This window comes from Solanum dulcamara, chromosome 3, assembly GCF_947179165.1.
Source record: "Solanum dulcamara chromosome 3, daSolDulc1.2, whole genome shotgun sequence".
Lineage (NCBI taxonomy): Eukaryota > Viridiplantae > Streptophyta > Magnoliopsida > Solanales > Solanaceae > Solanum > Solanum dulcamara.
In genome coordinates, this window is record NC_077239.1 from 53665681 (window position 1) to 53686421 (window position 20741).

The following is a 20741-nucleotide window of genomic DNA, read 5'->3' on the forward strand; positions in this document are numbered from 1 at the left end:
GACATAACGCTAGAAGGTGGGTACATATAAAAATAAAAGGGCATAGCAATGAAAGGAGATCGAATAACTCAAGAGACACTATGGAGGATAATGACATCATGCTAGACCAAAAGCCAAAATGATGGCTATAGAGTTGGTCGCAAAGGATGTTGTGATAGATGAATAACTAAGGAAAAGGAATAGAAAACCTCTTATGGTAGGAGATGAGAAGAGTAAAGAGTGAGTAAGGGAAAAGAAAGAAGTATAGTAAGATGGGACACAAACAAGTTCCAACATGAGTGAGATGGGTACAGTAGAATGAACCAGAAGACAGAAAGACTACATCTACCTCCTATAAGTTGCGTCTGAATGGTATTGCAACCTACGGATATGTATATACAAGCATCAGGCTAAGTGAGTAAATACATGGTAAAAGGAATAGGAGTTCAATAATGACAATGCGGTTATGATATTTTGGGAAACTCTACTGAGAGATGCGAAGATAGGTTAAGCCAAACTATCGAGATGGAGTTAGTACTACGGGCAAAATAAGACATGGTCATAATGGAACTAAAGATCTACCCCTATACCAGTTGCAAGAGTGAGACGACGCTAAGGAAAATCTTGGGCTAAGTTGAGTGCCCAACATATTATCGCAAGGATTACAACGAAATGCGACACGAAGACTTCCCAAGGAGGTCACCCATCCTAGTATTACTCTCGCCCAAGCACGCTTAACTTTGAAATTCTGATGGAATTTAGTGCATTAGTGCTGGTATAATCGTGCGAGATGGAAAAATGTGAACTAGCGGCGGAGAAGCGACATGAGATTATGTACCTAAAGTCCTATAAGTTACGTTGAGGGAATTGAAAAAAAAGGACTTAAGCAAAACAAGAAGGATTAGCTAATTATTAACTGATGGCGCACTTGAATGCCACAGTTCTTCAACATAGTACTAGTTAATATCATTTACGGAAGGAAGGAAGTAATACATGAGGTCGAAGATTCCACAATATGACTAGGGCTACAAGACTCACTTCGCACTCCGTCGATAGATGACTCTGGAGGGAATGTTACCTGTGGATTAACGATATTAGCCCATACTCCTTCAATCAACGGCTACCTACTCAGCCGAGGAGGTGTAAAATTATAGAGTAAAAAAGTGGTAGGACCTTATGGATTCCCCATAGCTACTATCCCAGATGAAGCAGCCTAAGTTACAGGTAACTACCGAAGGTCAGTCCATGAAGAAACTAAGAAGAAGATAAGCCTTCGTACACTACTTCACCCTCAGACTTATGGATGGACTAGGTCTACTAGCTACATAGTAGATGATATGTTCCGAGACTATGCGGTTGGCCCCAAAGGTGGCTCGGATAATTGCCTACCACCTATCAGGAGTACTTTTGATAGTAACTATCATTCTAGTATCCGAATATCCCCATACGAGACTTTGTATGACAGACAGTGTAGGTCACCAATTGGTTGGGTTAGTGTTAGTAAAACACGACTAATAAGACCAGACGTGGTTCGATAAATGCTATAAAAGGTAAAGCCTATTCAAGGAAAATTTTTAACTGCTCAATGTCGATAGAAGCTATATGTAGACGATCAACATCGCTCTTTGGAAATTTAAGTGAGCGATTGGGTGTCTTTGAAGGTGTCACCCATGAAAGAAGTAATAAGGTTCGGCAAGAAAGAAGAAGTTAAGCCCAAGATACATTGGTCTTTACTAGACTATGTGTGGAATAGGCAAAGTTTCCTACGAAGTGGCCCTACTATCTGGGTTAAAAACAATACACCTAGTCTTCCACCCGTTAATATCCCATAACTGTATAACTGAACCCTTCCAGAATATTCTCCATGGATAAAGTCAACATAATGAAGGATTTATTCAATGAAGAACAATCTATCGCCACCCTGGATCGATAGATTAGGAGATCATGGATTAGGACATGACTTCCGTCGGGATATTATGGCAAAACAAAAACCAGAAAGAGGATGACCCAAGAAGTTAAAAGGGAGATAAAGAGAAGATACTCGCACTTGTTCACTATATACAAAGGTAACCTAAACTCCTAAATGGATTGAAAGACGACGGTTATATTGAACCCTCGAAATCCTTGTGAAACCCTATGAGGTAAGTTAACATTCGAGGATGAATGTTCTAAAGGGGGGAAGGATGTTACACCCCACATTATTGAGCTCGAAATATCTCTTAACCATCTTAGAATTTAGGAAGTGAGTCGGATAATCTGCTACACTATCACACAACTTTAAGGAAAGAAGAATGTGATACCCCGTGAGAGGGAAGGTTGGAAATAGGGCTAGGAGAGTCCAGAAGGAGTTGGAGGCCAAGTAATGAGTCGTAGGACTCGATTTACCTATGTAAATTACTAACATAGAAGTTTTACATACTTAAGATACTTGAATACATACCAAGCCTACCTAGTAAGGATTACACAGGTTCTTAAAATGAGATGAGATTACGAATCCACGGGGAAGGAAAACAAAAAACACATGGCAGCCTAGGAAGGTGACACGTGGAAGCACCTCAAGCAGGAAGGTGACCCACCTGCTTTGGGTTAAGTAGGTGACCCACCTGCTTGGAGGAGTTGGACCCCACTGCCATGTGGCAGCATGTATATGTTGGCCCAATGGGGGCTGGACACATCTCGCCCTTAGGAGATGATACATGTCACCCCTTAAGGAAACAAATATTTTCATGTATTGTGACTAAGGACTTCATTTGTTGTCCAAAACCTCCACCAAAGAAGAGGAAAAAAATGTGGAGAACAAAAGAACAAGGCAGCCACAGTTTTGAAGAATTAAAGGTGAGTTCTTCAATTTTTCTCCGTGAATTAATTATCTATGGTGTTACTCAAGTATGTGGAGGTGTATATATATATTTTATGATGCCTATGGAACCATATCGTCATCTTTACACTTGGAACAAACAAGAGAAAGTGTGAAAGAAGAAGAGAAAAATGTTGGAGGGTAAGAAGAGGAGCTACGGGTTTAAGGCTGCCAAGGTAAGCCTCTGAGTTTCATTCTATGAATTAATTATTTAAGGTGTAACATGGTTATATAATTTTGTTTCATAACCAAAAATTCCAATTTGGGGCAGCGGAGAAGGGGCATAAACAGTCCACTTTATTTCAGCACGACAAGAGGTTTCCGAAGTGAGTTTTGGGCGAGTTTGGCCAATTTCGGGTAAGGTAAGACCTTTTATTTAAATTTGGAGTTTATGGTGTTATTAATAAGTGTATTATATGTTGTAAAAGTGGCTGGAAATGTGAAAAAATAATTGAAATGTTTGACGTTGAAGACAATCTAAATCGGAGTCGTTATAGTTCAATTGTCCTCGAAGTAAAGGGTTGTGCTTATGGTGTGCTGTTGCAGGTGTGTGGGGGTGTGTTGAAGGGTCTAAATGTATTCTAAAAGGGGTGTGGGTGATTCTGGTTGCAGTCACACGACCCCTCATTTTGTATAATTAAAGGATTTTTGAAATAAAGACTAGAAATCCTATTTTGGTATCGTAATTTTCAGCAAGTGGTTTGGAGCTTGTGTTGTGTAATGTTTCCATGTTGTATGTGTATATATGCTGTAGGTTTTTGTGTTTGGTTGGCTTTAGTGATTATGGATGTAATTGGAAATTCGAATAGGGCATATTATAGGGGAGGTGCTGCCCATTTTTCAATAACACCTTAACTAATTAAAGAACTAGTCTAGGAGACGGAAGAGGAAATAGGTTCCATGAATACTAAGGTGCTGGAAATTCAAGAGTGGTTAATATTCGTATTACTTCTGTGTTGAATAGGTTCAAAGAAAGATAAGGCGAATGTGCCAAAGAGTAACCCGTATGAGGTATGTGAAGCTTTCTCTTGGCATATTTTGGCATAAGTGGGTAAAACTATCCTTCTTTCCTTTTGGCATGTCGTAGCCTTAAGTGAATTGTATTTGAAGTGTGGGGATAATTCCATTCCCAGAACTCCAAGTATGCCTCATAATCCCTGTCCACTACTTAGTATTGGAACTCCTGCAAGAATTGAGTATTGCCTGTTAAGGCTACTACATGTTAAAAAGTAGGGTGTGGAAAGCTCTCTCTCCCTTTTCTTGATATGTACTTGGTATGAAAATGAGATTATGATGCCATAGTTATTCACCGATCCCCAGGATGGGCCGGGTACGAAATATATACATGATGACCACATGAAGGAAAGTACAGATTATATAGATCTTATTATCTTTCTTTTTCTGGCATGTCTTAGTTGTAAGTTAAATATGATATAAGCTCCGGGGTAACTCCATTCTTAAGCATCTCTTATTTACTTCTGAATATTGAACTCTCATAGTAGTTGAACTATTTCCCTGGGAACTTCTATAGGTTAAAGAGGTAACCAATGTACAGGCTCCAAGTCTTAAACACTATAGGATAACAAGTGTTTCTAATTCCCTAAGCGACTTGGTCTTACCTTGGTACATGTCTAGGGTCCCCGAGACTACAGCTGGCATAGCCCATATTGGCATTTAGAGGACACTCAAGATGAGTACACCGCTACTCGGGTCCTCAGACAAAAGTTTAATCTTCTTATATGGTCAATTATCTTGTAATGTTTTAAGTTGCATATGGTTACTCACTACTCTACTCGTGCATACTATAACCCCTCTTTCACTGAGTCTCGGGCCAGGGCATATTCTCGTGCACAGTTCACTGCATTATCCACTGAGTCCCACACTAGAGGGCCAAGCCATGTATGTATATATATATAATGAGGTGTTGTAATAAGGTGGTGATGACACCAGGCCTATGATGGTCCTACAGGTATGATTCACCGGATCCCTGAAAGGGCCGGCTATATTGTATAATTTGAGCATGCATATATTATAATTCACAGGGTACAGGTACAAGTTTCTTACATAATGTTTTATCTCCTGCTTCTCTATTTTAGATATACTTCTAGTTGTGTGATGTTATGTTTTATATACTCAGTATATATGTCGTACTGACCCTCTTTTCTTCGGGAGTGCTGCATTTCATGCCCGTAGGTACAGATATGGGTGTTGGAAGTCTATTAGCTTAGGATTCCACTCAGCTCAGCTGGAACAGGCTCTATTGTATCGGAGCCTAGTTTTTGGTACTGACCACCGATGTATAAAATGGTTTTGTTTATTTAGGGGTACGACGGAGGCCCTATCCCGCCATATATTGTCGTTACTATTTTTAGAGGTCTGCAGAAATGTATATATGGGTTTCATGTGTAAGTTTTGTTCAGCTGGGTCTACCTAAAATATTGTAAAGGTTTATATGTATGGCAGCCTCATTGGCTTATGCACCCTTTCATGATGTGATACAAATGAAAGAGGCTACCGGTTTATGAAAATGTTACCTAATAGGGTTCTATTGTATGGTATTATGTTAATTATAATTCGACTTGACCACAGCTAATAGACAGTATATGAGGGTTCAGATCGGACTCTAGTCGTGGCCTACGGGGTTGGGTCATGACAACCGAGTCCCAAGCTGGATATGTTGTCATGCGCAGTTTTACTATATTGTTCACCGAGTCCCATAATAGGATGGGTATGTTACTAAGTCCCTTAATGGGGGTCAAGTACGGTATATGATGTTATGAACTTAATTATGGCACCGAGTCCTAGAATGGGCCAAGTAAGTTATTGTGCTCAGTTTCTCTACATTGTTCACTGAGTCCCTCACTAAAGGGTCGGGTATGATATATATATGTATATGGATCGGGCCGTACATTCCTCATCATATATGTTTATGATGATATGATATGATGACATGATGATGTGATGATAGAATCGGGCCCCAAGATGGGTCTTATATGAATTACTGAGTCCATAATGGGCCGAATATGATATATGATATGAGCATGCATGATTTTACTTCATAGAGCACAGGTATAGTGATTTATTAAGTATCATACTTGTCTCCTGAACTTCAATTTCAGATGTGATCCTATTTATGATATGTTGTGCTTTATATACTTAGTACATATGTCATACTGAACTCCTCTCTTTAGGGGGCTGCGTTGCATGCCTGCAGGTACAAATACATGATTTAGGGATCCACCAGCTTAGGATTTCCACTCAACAATTTTGGAAGTGCTCTATTGTACCAGAGCCTAAACTATTGGTATTGTTCTTTAGATGTATATCTTCGTGTATTCGGGGGTATGGAGGGGGTCATGTCTTGCCATATGATACCGTGATACTCTTAGAGGTTTGTACACATGTGTGTGTGGGTTGTATGTGTAAGTTTTGTTCAACTGTGTCTACATGATGTATTGTAAATGTTAATATGTTATGGCAGCCTTATCGACTTGCATGCCCTTTCATGATATAATTAGTAGTAACTCCTCAGGAGACAAATGAAAGAGGCTATATATATAATAAAAAAGATTATATGTATATGAAGACATTATCACCCACTGGGTTCTTATGTATAGCTATTATATCTGTGGTTACATCTGATAGTTATGTATATGGGGGTCCAGGTCAGACCCCAGTCATGGCCTACGGGGTTAGATCATGACAAAGACATTGAAATCCCTACTTAGAAGTGGGAAGATGTAAATATGGATTTTGTAGTGGGTTTGCGTCATACCTGAAAGTGTTATGATTTGATTTGGGTAATTATTGATAGAATGACTAAGTCGGCTCACTTCCTATCGGTTAAGACTTCCTATAGTGCGGAATACTATGCCAAGTTATATATTCGGGAGTTGGTGAGGTTGCATGGTTTACCGTTATTGATTATTTTAGATTGTGATACCCAATTCACTTCTCACTTTTGGAGATGGTACTAAGGTAAATTTGAGCACCGCATTCCATCCTCAAATGGATGGGCAAGCCGAAAGGATAATTCAAACACTAGAGGATATGTTAAGGGCTTGGGTGTTGGAGTTTAAAGGAAATTGGGATGATCATCTACCGCTCATCGAGTTTGCCTATAATAATAGTTACCACTCAAGTATTGAGATGGCGCTGTTTGAGGCTTTGTATGGGAGACAATGTAGATCCCCAGTTGGTTGGTTTAAAGTAGGTGAGATGACCTTGTTGGGCCCCGATTTGGTACTTGATGCTTTAGAAAAGGTGAAGATCATTATAGAAAGGTTGAAGATGGCTCAAAGTCCTCAAAGTCCTATCCCGACACTAGAAGAAGGGATCTTGAGCTTAATGTAGACAATTGGGTGTATCTAAAGGTTTCACCCATAAAGGTGTGGTTCGGTTTGGTAAGAAAGGGAAATTAAGCCCTAGGTATATAGGGCCTTATAGAATCGTGAGATGTGTTGGCAAAGTTGTGTATGAGGTGGAGTTGCCATTAGAAATGGCCATGGTTCATCCGGTATTCGATGTGTCTATGTTGAGAAAATGTGTGGGTGATCCTAGTTCCATTGTACCTTTGAGAGTAGTGAATATTGAAGAAAACTTGACCTATGAAGAAGTTTCGGTTGAAATTTTGGCTCGGCAAGTTAAGAGATTGAGGGAAAAAGAAGTTGTATCTGTGAAACTCCTTTGGAGGAATCAACAAGTCAAAAGAACTACATGGGAAGCGGAAGCGGATATGATTAAGCGATACCCTCATATTTTTCTCTCTACCCAAACCTAAGGTATTAAGTTGTCCTAGCTCAATTACTTGAAATCCTTGTATTTCAACTTTTCTTGTCATATGCTTGCAAAATTATGAATTATGTTTCGAGCGATGTTTTAAATTACACTATTACATTAATGATGGGTTATTGGTTTACACTTTACACTACCCAATCTAAGTCTTTATTCGAGAATGAATATTCTTAAGGGGTTAATAATGTAACACCCCCTATAAATGTTGTATATGTTGTTCAAATTCTCGATAAAAATGATATCGCTTCTATATTTTGTGCATAACTTTTAATAAGTTGGTCCAAATTAGGTTGTTCAATTTTTTAAATAACCCGAACATCATTACCTATAACTTTTGTGCAGACTATATTTTATTTTTCGGATGTTAAGTAGGTCAAATAAACTAATTGTTGCAAGACATGGTGATGTGACAAAATAGAGTATTTGTAGAAGAAAATCGTATCTCATTGTAGGATGCTCCAAATCGGTTGATTCTGAATGATCTGAAAGTTCATCTCTAGAGCAATAATTCATATGAGACACCAAACCCCAATGAGGAAGTTATCTTTTTCAAACGTAGCTCCAAAAAAGGGTATTCTGTTAAAAGAAGGTTCATCTCACAAGCCATGGAAAGATCTAGATCCATTTGACATCACCCATGACATCAATAGTCCTCTATTTGACATCACAATCTTCCATTAAATTTTCAGATTTTTCTTTATAATTATTTTAATTATTGTTAGGTCCCTTCTTCACACCTATAAATACCTACCTTATTTCATCAATTTGTTCATCAAGCTTTCTCAAGCAACTCTTCTCTCTATACACTCCTTTGCTCATTCTCAAAAAGTTTTAGTTCTTAGTAGTGTATAAATACTATTCTGGTGATTCATACACTCTGGGTAGTACACAAAACGCTACGCGAGAAGAAAATGCTAGAATTTATGAGTGTTTATTAAGTCATTCGATTCTAAATAACGCTTCAGATTCCAGGTACGTAAGGCTTCAATGAATGTATTTATTCCACTCTCATGCCTAAAGTATTTTGATTATATGATAAATTATGTTTATTTTCTTTAAGCTTTACTTTAAGTTATATTGGTGTTTATCCACGGGTTCTTCCACTTATGTAGTTCAAAACTCTTTCAACTAAATCTCTTGATTTCAAGTAAAATTTTCTGATGGGTAAGTCTTATTTCTACTTAATAGCATGAATCATGGTTAAACTAATGATTATTGGTCTATTTTGATGCAAAATAATTTCATATGTATGAATTGATGGTTTGCAAGTATTTTTTCTATTTAGCTCTTTAAAGGTTCTTGAAATTCATGGTGGGTTGTTTAAAACATTCCGTGGGATTGACTTAGCACCAAATGGGTCATTGAGGTGGGATTCGGTAAGGGAATCCTAGTAGCAACCTTTTGTCTCATTAAATATGTGCCAAAATAGGAGCCCTTGTAGGATTAGGCTAATGGATCCACAAATAGCCCTTAAAGTTAAAGTTAAAGAAATGAATAAAGTTGATAGAGTTCTACCCGGCAAATAGTCTCCCCGGCCAATGTAGGGGTTGAGATTTCATTTGAAGACTACTTTTGGTGAGTTTCCATGTTCCGAAAACAATACTCTTTTATCTTTCTATCTTATGATATGTTGAGATCTTTAGACACTTACTATGGTATTTCTTTCTATTATGATTGAGGGTGATCTAGGGACTTGGCTTAGCCCCATTAAATCTAAAAGTTAGAGGTATTGTTGGACATATGTAAGTTGAAGATTTACTATTATGATTTTCGCTTGTTTATTTATTGTCATTACCTATGAATGGCTAAAAGAATGCTAAGAGGCTTGTTTGAGTTACTTTTGGGTTTCTCATTCTCCATGTCATGTCTAGGCCCTAGGCTTTTATCGTGACACATGGTTCATGGCTGAGTGTCTAAATTTCCAACCAGTTAAGGCCTATCAAAGACTGGGTGGCCTAGCCCACCCAAAATATTGAAATCCCCACTTGGAAGTGGGAAGATGTGAATAAGGACTTTGTAGTGGGTTTTCCTAGTACTTGAAAGCACCATGATTCGATTTGGGTGATTATTGATAGAAGGACAAAGTTGGCTTAATTGCTAATGGTCAAGAAATCTTATAGTGCCGAGGATTATGGTAAGTTATATATTCGAGAGCTGGTAAGGTTGCATGGTGTGCCATTTTCAATTATTTCGAATAGTGGTACCTAATTCACTTCTCATTTTTTGAGATCACTAAAGCTAAGTACCGCATTTTTTCTTCAAACCAATGGGAAGATGAATGGATAATTTAAACACTAGAGGATATTTTAAGGGTTTGTGTGTTGGATTTCAAAGGAAGTTGGGATGATCATCTACCGCTCATCGAGTTCACCTACAACAATAGCTACCACTCAAGCAATGAGATGGCACCGTTTGAGGCATTCTATGGGAGACGATATGGATCTCCAGTTGTTTGGCTCAAAGTTGGTGAGATGGCCTTATTGGGTCTCGATTTGGTTCTTGATTCTTTGGAAAAGGTGATATTCATTAGAGAAAGGTTGAAGATGGCTCAAAGTCATCAAAAGTCCTATTCTGATATTAGAAGAAGGGATCTTGAGTTCAATATGGATGATTGGGTATACTAGAAGGTTTTACCCATGAAGGGTCTAGTTCGGTTCGATAAGAAAAGGAAATTTAGACCTAGGTATGTAGGGTCCTTATAGAATCTTGAAACGTATTGGCAAGGTTGCTTATGAGTTGGAATTTTATTGGGAAATAGCCATGGCTCATCCAGTGTTCCATATGTCTATGTTGATAAAATATGTGGATGATACATGCTCAATTTTCCCATTGGAAGTAGTGAGTGTTGAAGAAAACTTGACCTATGAGGAGGTTCTCATTGAAATCTTGGATCGGCAAGTCAAGAAATTGAGGAACAAGAAAGTTGCATATGTTAAAGTCCTTTGGAGGAATCAACAAGTTGAAAGTGTTATATGGGAAGCGGAAGCGGATATGATGAAATGATGCCCTCATCTCTTTCATTATACTCAAGCCTAAGGTACTAAGTTATTCATGCTCAAATGTTTAAAACTCCTACATTTCAGTTTTTCCTAAGTCTTCATATGCATGCATGTTCATAAAGTGAATTTTAAAGTCATGTTTTATGCTAAGTTTAAATATCTCATATTCTATGCATTCCAAATATCATTGTATTCATATTGGGTTGCTAGTCCTTGCGTCGTGTCCTTTTCTATGCTAATGATTCTCATTAGAGGAAGAATATTTCTAAGGAGGAGATATTATAAGACCCCAAAAATTTGGAAATTCCTAACATGAGGAAGGAAGAATGAAATTCAGCAAAATGCAGAAAACTAGCACCAGGTGATGACTACAGAAGGTCATCATAGGTCTTGTTTTAAGCCACGTCTCATGGTGAGCTCCTGTGGAGGAGGTTCTAAAACCTAACACTGTAGGGAAGGGACCATGGCGAGGGACCACAAACAGTGGTGATCACCACAGACCGTAGTGCCCTCCGTGGTGACCCCTCCCCTAAGGCATTAGAAAACTTTCCAAGGTAAGGACCATGAGTGACCACCTCAGTCTATGGAGATCTTCATGGATCATGGTATGTTCCATGGTGGTCACTTCTATAGGCCCTCCTGCAGGACCTGCACCACGGCCATGGTTTATAGACCGTAATGCCCTCCACGGACCGTGAAGGTTTTTGTGGAGGAAGTTTAGAGACTTTTCCTGCAAACTCCAAAATCTTTCCTCCAAGTCATTTACCATGGGACACTACTACGGGCCATGGTGAGCACCACGGACTATGATGGGTCCTTTGTGAAGCCAGTCTAGCTAGTTTTAAAAGGGGTATTTTAGTCTTTTTCCAGCATTTTAACACTAAAGTGAGGTCATTTTGTAGATTGAATTGACTCTATCTAAGGACCCCAAGCTATTTCAATCCCTCATTCTCACACTTAGACTCAAACATAAATTCTCTCCACTCAAGTTTTCCCAAGGGTTTCATCTTCATGACCTAGGGTTTTATTCAAGGTTTCAAGTCTCCATTATTTTTAAGATTTCATTAGGATTTTACTCGCCAAGGTAGGTGGGTCTCATTCATGGATTCCTTCACCCATGGAGCCCAAGTATTTTTCTAAACCTATTAACTCAATTTCAAATAATGAATTTTATGAGTTTTCATGTTATGATTCCAAATGTATAGATTCTTAAATATTTAAAGTTTATTTACCGATATTGACTCTCAATTTCATGAAATGATTGATTTATCAAGGTCCTTATATGAAGGAATGAAAGTAGTTTTAAAGTGTATTGTGGGCTGTTTTAAGATGTTTTAAATGATGCATTCCTTTACTCTCATTCATTCTAGTACTGGACTAAATGACTAGAAACTTGATTAATTTGACCCCACCTAGTTTCACTATGTTTCAATGATGTTTGAATTGAGAGCTTTGACTCCAAAATGAATGTTTATGAATGAAAATATTTATGATCAAAAGAAGTCTTATGAAATGAATGAATGATTGAATAATGATGAAAGTGCTTCTTAGACAAAGAATGGATTATATGTGATACGGACAATTCTCACATATTTGAATCAAAGAAAGGTTTTTAATGAGCTATTCTACTGAATGATGTTTTGATGTTCTAAAGTTATGTAAATGATTATGTTCTTGTTATATGAACTATTCCGTGGGATTGGCTTAGAACTGAATGGGGCATTGAGGTGGAATTCAGTAAGAAAATCCTAGTAGCAACCCCTTGTCTCATTAACTATGCACCAACATAGGAGCCCTAGTAGGCTAAGGATAGTGGATCCACAAATATCCCTTATAGTTAAAGTTAAAGAAATGAATACAGTTGATGGAGCTCTACCCAGCAAGTAGTCTCCCCGTGCTAACGTAGGGGGTTATGTTAGATTCCATTTAATAGCTCATATGGTCTTAAATGTCAGTTATGGTCATCTTCCCACAAAATTAATGTTTTAAATGTTATTTACATGATTGATTATGCATGCATTACACTATGTTTCATACTACATTAATGCTCAAATGTTACCTTAAAGTTCATGCATGCCTATATCTTAGTACACTCAAAGTACTAACACATACTCTTTTGTCTATATGATATCATCATGTAGGGACTAGCATTTCTCTACATTCACCTTTATGTGGCTAGTTTAATCTTTGAAGACTACTATCTTTGCGAGTTCCAATGTTTCAGGCACAATACCCTTTTACTTTTCTACCTTATGATATGTATAGACTTTTGGTTACCTTTCTCACCATGTAGGGACCGGCGTTGCTCCACATTCTACTCAAGCCTAAGGTACTAAGTTATTAATGATCAAATTCTTAAGACTCCTACATTTTAGTTATTCCTAAGTCTTCATATGCATGCATGTTCATGAAGTTGAATTTATAATCATGTTTTATAATAAGTTTAAATATCTCATGTTCTATGAATTTCAAGTGTCATTGTATTTATGTTGGGTTGCTAGTCCTCATATTGTGTCCTTTTCTATGTTAATGATTATCATTCTAGGATGAATATTCCCAAGAGGGAGATATTGTAAGACCCCAGAAATTTGGAAAGTGCTAAAACAAGGGACAAAGGATGAAATTTCAGAAAAATGCAGAAAACTACATCAAGTGATGACCACGGAAGGCCATCACAGGTTGTGGTACGCACCACGCCTCATGATAAGCCACCGTGGTGGAGGTTATGAAACCCAACCTGCAGGTAAAGGACCACGATGAGGGACCATAGACCGTGGTGAGCACCATGGACTGTAGTTTCCTCTGTGGTGACCCCTCCCCTAAGGCCTCAAAAAAACTTTCCAAGGCAAGGACCATGAGTGACCACCAAGAATCGTGGTGTGTTCCATGGTTGTCACTTCTGCAGGCCCTCCTACAAGTCCTGCACTATGGCTACAGCTCAGAAATCATGATGCCCTTCACATACCGTGAAGGTATCCATGAAGGAAATTTAGAGACTTTCCTACAAACCCCAAAACTCTTTTCTGCAATTCATTTATCATGGGACACCACCATGGGCCATGGTGAGCACCACATACCGTGATGGATATCCGTAAATCTCAGTTTGGCTAGTTTTAAAAGGGGCATTTTAGTGTTTTCTTGTGCTTTATAGCCAAAACATGGTTATTTTGGGGACTGAATTCACTCTATCTAGAAGACCCTAAGGCTTTCCAAACTTGTTTCCCTCACTCACATTCTAAGAACTCAAAACCCTAACCTCTCAAGTGCTTTCAAGATCTTCTTCTTCACCAAGAAAGCTAGGGTTTCATTGCAAGAGCTTCAAGCTTCCATCTCTCCTAGCCTTCTTTCTTGTTGTGATTCTATTTCCTGTACCAAGCCAAGTTAGCTCATCATAGGGATTTATATTTTTAAGAAAGGCTTATCTTATTCATGGTTTCATTGGGATTCATTCCCCAAGGTATGTGGGTCTCATTCATGGGTTCTTCCACCCATGGAGCCTAAAGTAATTTCTAAACTTAGCAATACAATTTGAAATGGCGAAATCTTATGGGTTTTATGTAATGATTTCAAATGCATAGATTATTGTCTATTTGAAGTTTATTTACCTATATTGGTATAGATTGACTCTTAATTCATGAAATGGTTGATTTATCAAATATCCTTATATGAACGCATGAAAAGGAGTTTTAAAGTGTCTTGGTGGGTAGTTTTAAAGATGTTTTATATTGATGCATTACCTTATTCTCATATATGCTATTATGGATTTTAAATGATTGGAAGGTTGAATGAATAGAACCCACCTAGTTTCACTATGTTTCAATGAAGTTTGAATTGAAAGCTTTGACTCCAAAATGAATGTTTAAGAAAGCAAATGTCTATGATTAAAGGGGGTCTTACAAAATAAAAGAATTATGAAATGATTATGAAATGATGTATTCCACTTATGAAAGGTCAATTCACACTTGTGTGAATCAATGATAGGTTTTTAATGAGCTATTCCATAGAATGATGTCTTGATGATTTAAAGCTATGTAAATGATTATGTTCTTATGTTATATGAAATATTTCGTCAGATTGACTTAGCATAAAAAGGGGAATTGAGGTGGGATTCGCTAAGAGAATCCTAGTAGTAACCCCTTGTCTCATTAACTATTCACCAACATATGATCCCTTGTAGGCTTAAGCTAGTGGATCCACAAATAGCCCTTAAAGTTAAAGTTAAAGAAATTAATGAAATTGATGAAGCTCTACCCAGCAAGTAGTTTCCCCGTGCCAACGTAGGGGATTATGTTGGATTCCATATAATAGCTTACATGGTCTTAAATGTTGAATACGATCATCTTCCTACAAAATAAATGTTTTCAAATGTTATTTATACGATTGATTATGCATGCATTGCTCGATGCTTCATACTATATTAATGTTCTAATGTTTCCTTAATTTTCATGCTTGTCTACATTCTTAGTACATTCAAAATACTAACACATACTCTTGCCTACATGATATCACCATGTAGGGACCGGCGTTGCTCCATATTCACCTCCTCATGGATAGTTTGATCATTGAAGGTTACTATTTTGGTGATTTCCCATATTTCAGGAACAATATGTCTTTTCTTTTCTAGCTCATGTGATGTAAAGACTTTTGAATTCCTTTTTGGTACTCATTCCATTTATTATGAGGTTGATCTAGGGACATGTCCTAGTCCCCGCAAAGTCTATATGTAGAGGTATGTTCGAACAAAGATGTATGATGTTTTGAAGACGTTGGCGGCTCTTATTATATGTTTTTTCCTTAATCCCATTCCCTTTTTATTTCTTGTTATTGTTATTGAATGTCATTACCTATGAAAAGATAAATAAATGCTAAGAGATTTGGGTGAGGTACCTACGGGTTCTCATTTATTGTGTCACATCTAGGTCCTAGGCTTGGGTCGTGATAACACACTTATTTGTTGACCATATTCCAGTGCAACATGAAATGCAGGTTAGAGAATTCTACTATAATGTTGTTAAAGATTATTGAAGTATTCACTCTAAAGTAGTTGATTTGTATATTTGTTTAGATGAGTATATCCTTGGTAACATTCTAAAAATTCCAATCGAAGAAATCAGGTATGTGACAAGAATAGGCTATTCAAAGAGGTTTGTTAAGGGGTATGGGAAACTCCAAAAATTGAATACAACAGGCATTGCAAAAAAGTTCCTTAAAGGGTTATACCAATTATGCTTTGAATTTGTGAACAAGGTTATGCTCCCCAGGTATGAGAAGAGAACAGTGGCATCTGCTGCTGATTTGTTTTCCATAAGCCCTGATCAAGTATGATGCTATCAATTTTCCAACCCTTATTTGGGAGCACATCACAGGACAATTATTGTTAAAGATGGCAAACCATGCATGGGGTATGGATACTTCATCACTTAAGTGTTCAATCATTTTAAAGTCCCTCTAATGCAATGTGAGAGGAACTGTGAAATAGATATTTTCTATGAACACTCTAGTAGAATGTGAGCTTGTCAAAGGCAAGATAAGGCAAGTAAGCAAGATGTCTGAGCTACTGATCGAACAGACCCATTTGAAGCATGAGCTTGAAGAAATGCTAGTATTGTTGAGTGCTAAAGATGTTGAGATTGCTAGACTAAAGGCATAGCTATCTAAGGCACAATCAGAGGGACCACGTTCTACAGAATTGTAGGCTCTTTAGGAAGAAAATATTAGTCTTGCTACACAGGTCTCCAGTCTTAAGGATAAGTTGTTTTAACACCATGAAAGCTCTGTTGATTATCTGTCCCTTATTCTCGAGTCTCTCACTCAGAAACCCCCATCCTCTTAGTATAATTTCTTTAAACTCCCTTGATTCTTCTTATTAAGTCACAATGATTAAAATATGTAGTTATTTTATAATGTTTTGAATACAGTCTTTTAACTTGTTGGAATGAACAATTCTTTTTCCTATTGAACTTTCTAATTCACTGCTTATTAATTTTTTCTTGTGTTGCCCATAGTGGCCATGACTTTTCTGAGATATGCATACTCTACTCTTAGTTTACTGTTGTTCATTTCTTATGATGCCAAAAGGGGGAATATATTGTGAGTTACATGATGATCTTAGATTAGTTTTAAAAGGGGGAATTGGAATGCACTGTGTGACTAGCTGAATGAATGATTAAAAGGGAGAATAAGTTTGACAGGGGAATGAAAGTGTGTTTAAAAAGAAGAATGTTGTATAGGGGTTTCTCATCATCAAAAAGGGGGTAATTGATAATGTATGTTTTGATGATTTAACAAACTAAGGGAACAAGTGAGGGGCCTAATCCCTTATGAGGACTCTGTACTGATAGTGATAGCAAACAATCGTACAAAATAGATGCTGCCACATTTACAGGTCTGGTGTGTGCTGATGAGTCCTTTTTCAATAGGACAATTGTCTATTCATTAGAAAATGTCCAACACAATATATATCATTTGTATATACATTCTTTACAATATTTTCTCCTTGGCTTTTTGGAAAATCTTAGAAATAGAAAACCTTGAAGCTCTTGCTCTCTTAAATCAACTCTCTCTCTCTCGAAGAAGGACCTGATAGAGTTATCAGTCTTTTATTTTCATTTTATAGTTTGGTTTCTTTGTCTTAATCTTTGTAAATCTATTCCTAATCTATAAAGGAATTAGATCAGTTCTTATTTGTTCATCTTGTCTAAATAACTAGAGTTAGTTATGGAGACTATTTGAAATCTAAGTTAGCTAGGGTTTGTTGATTTAGCGAGCAATAGAGTTAATATTGTAGATCTGGGTGTGACAAAGTTGTTGTATTGAGGGGGGAGGGATTGCAAGTGCAATTCATAGATTGTAATAGTTTGTAATCTAAATCTTTGGCTCTTTTGATTAGTGAAGTTGGAGGTGAAATCCTATGTGATAAGTCGTGGTTTTTCTCCCTTGAACAAGAAGTTTTCCACATAAAATCATGTGTCTGATTTTATGTTTTGTTCTTTACTTTTCCACACTATTTTTTTTATAAGGGACCTAGTCCCTAATGCTTAGTGGACGCATACATTCTATCAATTTACTTTTCTATAAATGTGAATAATATTTTATAAATTTTATATTAATTCTTGATTCATTCTTTGTGATTATGAATAGCTAAATCCCATAATTAGAGTTCTGGGAACCATGACACAATAATGAAGTAGGCAAACGTATAGGTGATTGTTGTTAAGTGTTTAGCATTGCATTGTAGTTTTCTACATCTAGTTTTTCTTTTAATGAGTGAATATGTTAAAACTCTCTTATATTCATTACTCTCATGGGAGAGGGGTAGTTATTAGGAAAACAAAACTACAAACAAGATTCAACATCAAAATCTTCATCTAAGAACCTGAACCTGGGAGGGGATAGTTTTCTGAAATCAAAAGCAAGGGTTAGTTGGTAATACTCTCTAAGATCGAGAAGTGATGAGTGAAATATATTTAGTAGGACTGGGAGATTTTTAAATGTACCTAACTTGTTAGATTTTGCATGTGACACACTGATACAATATAACCAATACCTAACAACTTTTGTGTTATATGTCATGGGAAACGCAGTCCTAGCTACCATCTCATATTGTTTACAACCTTAAGTCTGTTTTATTCTGTTACTGAGAGATTTTACTTACTAAAACAACAAATCTCTCCATTCATGTTATGCATGTTTATTATCTTAAAATATTGACTACAATTAAGGTTAAATACTAGTAGACTTATTTCTTTTGCATTCCCTGTGGGTTCGACCCCAACCTAGTTGGGTTCTATATTTGACAGCGATCGAGTGGAGTTCCACTTGGAAAATCAACTCAACTTCAGGTCTTCATCATATTCAGCATAATGGCCAGCTACCACGGACCGTATAAGGCATCACGGACTGTGGTGTCCCTCGTGATCTTTGACTACAACACATTTCTCAGCAAAAACTCCTCATAACTCAAAATAAGCCCAAAACTCATGTGCAACTTAGTTTTCCTACAAAATGAACAAAACACACATCATATCTACAAAAATATGCTTTAAACTCACACTAATCCACTATTTTGAGCATCAAAAGTGTCGTAAATATGTGAAATATCACAACCCTCAACATAGAACCATTGTTTGTCCTCAAGCAGTGATACAAAACAAAAAAACATGACATGCAAACACAAATGACTAGTAGAAGACATATAACATCCCAACACACAAAATCATGACCCTCTCTTTCAACAAGCTCGACTATGAAATACACTGACAGTCCAACTAACTCACAAGGATTGATTTACGATATCATACTACTAATTGTCAACCAAACCAATGCAAACAATAATGTAGTAGTCAATATAGCAACTCAACAGTATAATCACAGTGCCCTCACCACAAGGAAGTCTCTAAAAATATATCCATAAACAAATAGAGAGTGAAATGAACTAACTCACACTCGCAAATGAAGTTCATTCAATGCACATGTATAGGCCATAGGCTTTCTCCTATTTTCTACACTTCAACTTTTGAATAGCACTTTTAGGATCAGATTAGGACTTTCTTTGCTTGAAATGTAGGCTCGAGCTGGGGTAGGATACATTTAGAATTAAAGTGATTATTTTGCCCCTCCATGATGCAACTTTGACTTAGCTACTTCTTTTTTAACCCTAAACTGGTTCATCCCCTTCTTCTTTCTTTAATTATGTCCTGGTATGGTTTTTGCTTTTGTATTTCTTTCCCTAATTGTTTTAATCACTGCAATTTGAATTTTTTGATGCTTTACACTTTTTCTTTCATTTCCTTAGCGGCCACAAGCTAATACTTTCCTTTTTACTCTCATCACACAGTTACTTTCATACCCCAACTTTCTCACTTCTCTTTATAGTAGTATCCCTCAACTTAGGCTTTTAGACTGAGTTGAGGTACAAACTGTCATAGGTGGGTAGGCCAAGATGAATATCTATAGTCAAATAGGGAAGGTAAATTGTGTTATTTTAAAGAAAGGTCATTTTCAAGCTTAAACTTTTGGTTCAAAGGGTACAATTTTATTTGGTATGTCATTTTTAGGCTAAGTGACTATTTTTAAACAACATCCTATGATCTTTTCCTAATCAAGTTGTCCAATCATTTCAGTGAGACTAAATAGGAAAGTTCTGGCATACAGATGCATTGTTCGAACTAGTTAGTTCAGCTCACACACATATGGCACATATGTTACACTATTCAGTACCAATCAAAACAGACATGTTCTAGCTAGAATTTGATTAACAAGTTAATATGTACAATATCCTTTAAAGATCCTAGAAAGTCAGTTTTCACATTTCAGATATAATCACATAACATTTTAATAAAACTTCAAGTAGGAGTTATTTTTGTTCAGCTCAAATCATTCATTATCACAAGCTACTATATACTTCTATAGACTCTTGTATTGACACAAAACATCTTAAACATACCAGTTCTACTAGATATTAAGCTTGAGAGAAAAGAAACATGGCAACAAAATCTCCTAGGTAGTTAGGACCCCTATAAAAAAGTTGTGCATTGTCCTTAATGCACATCAAAATACCAAACTTAAATACAAGGAAGGCGATCATATCTATGACAACCAAGGCTTCAATAGGTGGCTCTGCCATGGTACTAGAGGTGGCCGGGGCACTTAATGATATGGGCTCACCTATAGTCATCGTATGTAGCAGAAGTGAGTGTGCTGGAAGGCACCTCACTAGGAGTAACATCTGTAACTAGGGTCTCAGCAGCCTCAGAAGGAGCGACTCTACTAGCTGACGCTCCAATCTTCATAGCCTCAAGCTCCTACCATTCTAGCTTTTCTCTTTCTTTGTCTTCCCTTTGAGAAGCATGCAAAGATTTTCAGGCGTGCTTTTCCTCAGCCATCTTTTTTTTACTGCATCATCAGAGGAGATGTCTCTATCTCGACGCTTCTTTCCCTTGCCTTTTATATTGGGCTTGGGCACCAAAATGAAGACCCATGCATCATCTAATTAAATAGACTCAGAAGGTATAGATATAAATTGTATCAGGGCATCTATAGCAATAGTAGGAGCAACAATGGTCGACTTTTCTTTCAACCTATCTAAGTGCTGATGTAAGGCAGCCAACTAT

At 37.1% G+C, this 20741-nt stretch overlaps 1 pseudogene; it reads right to left on the minus strand.

The window, feature by feature from the left end:
- Positions 1-648: 648 nt before the first annotated feature.
- Positions 649-768, minus strand: LOC129883909 (5S ribosomal RNA; annotated as a pseudogene).
- Positions 769-20741: the final 19973 nt, after the last annotated feature.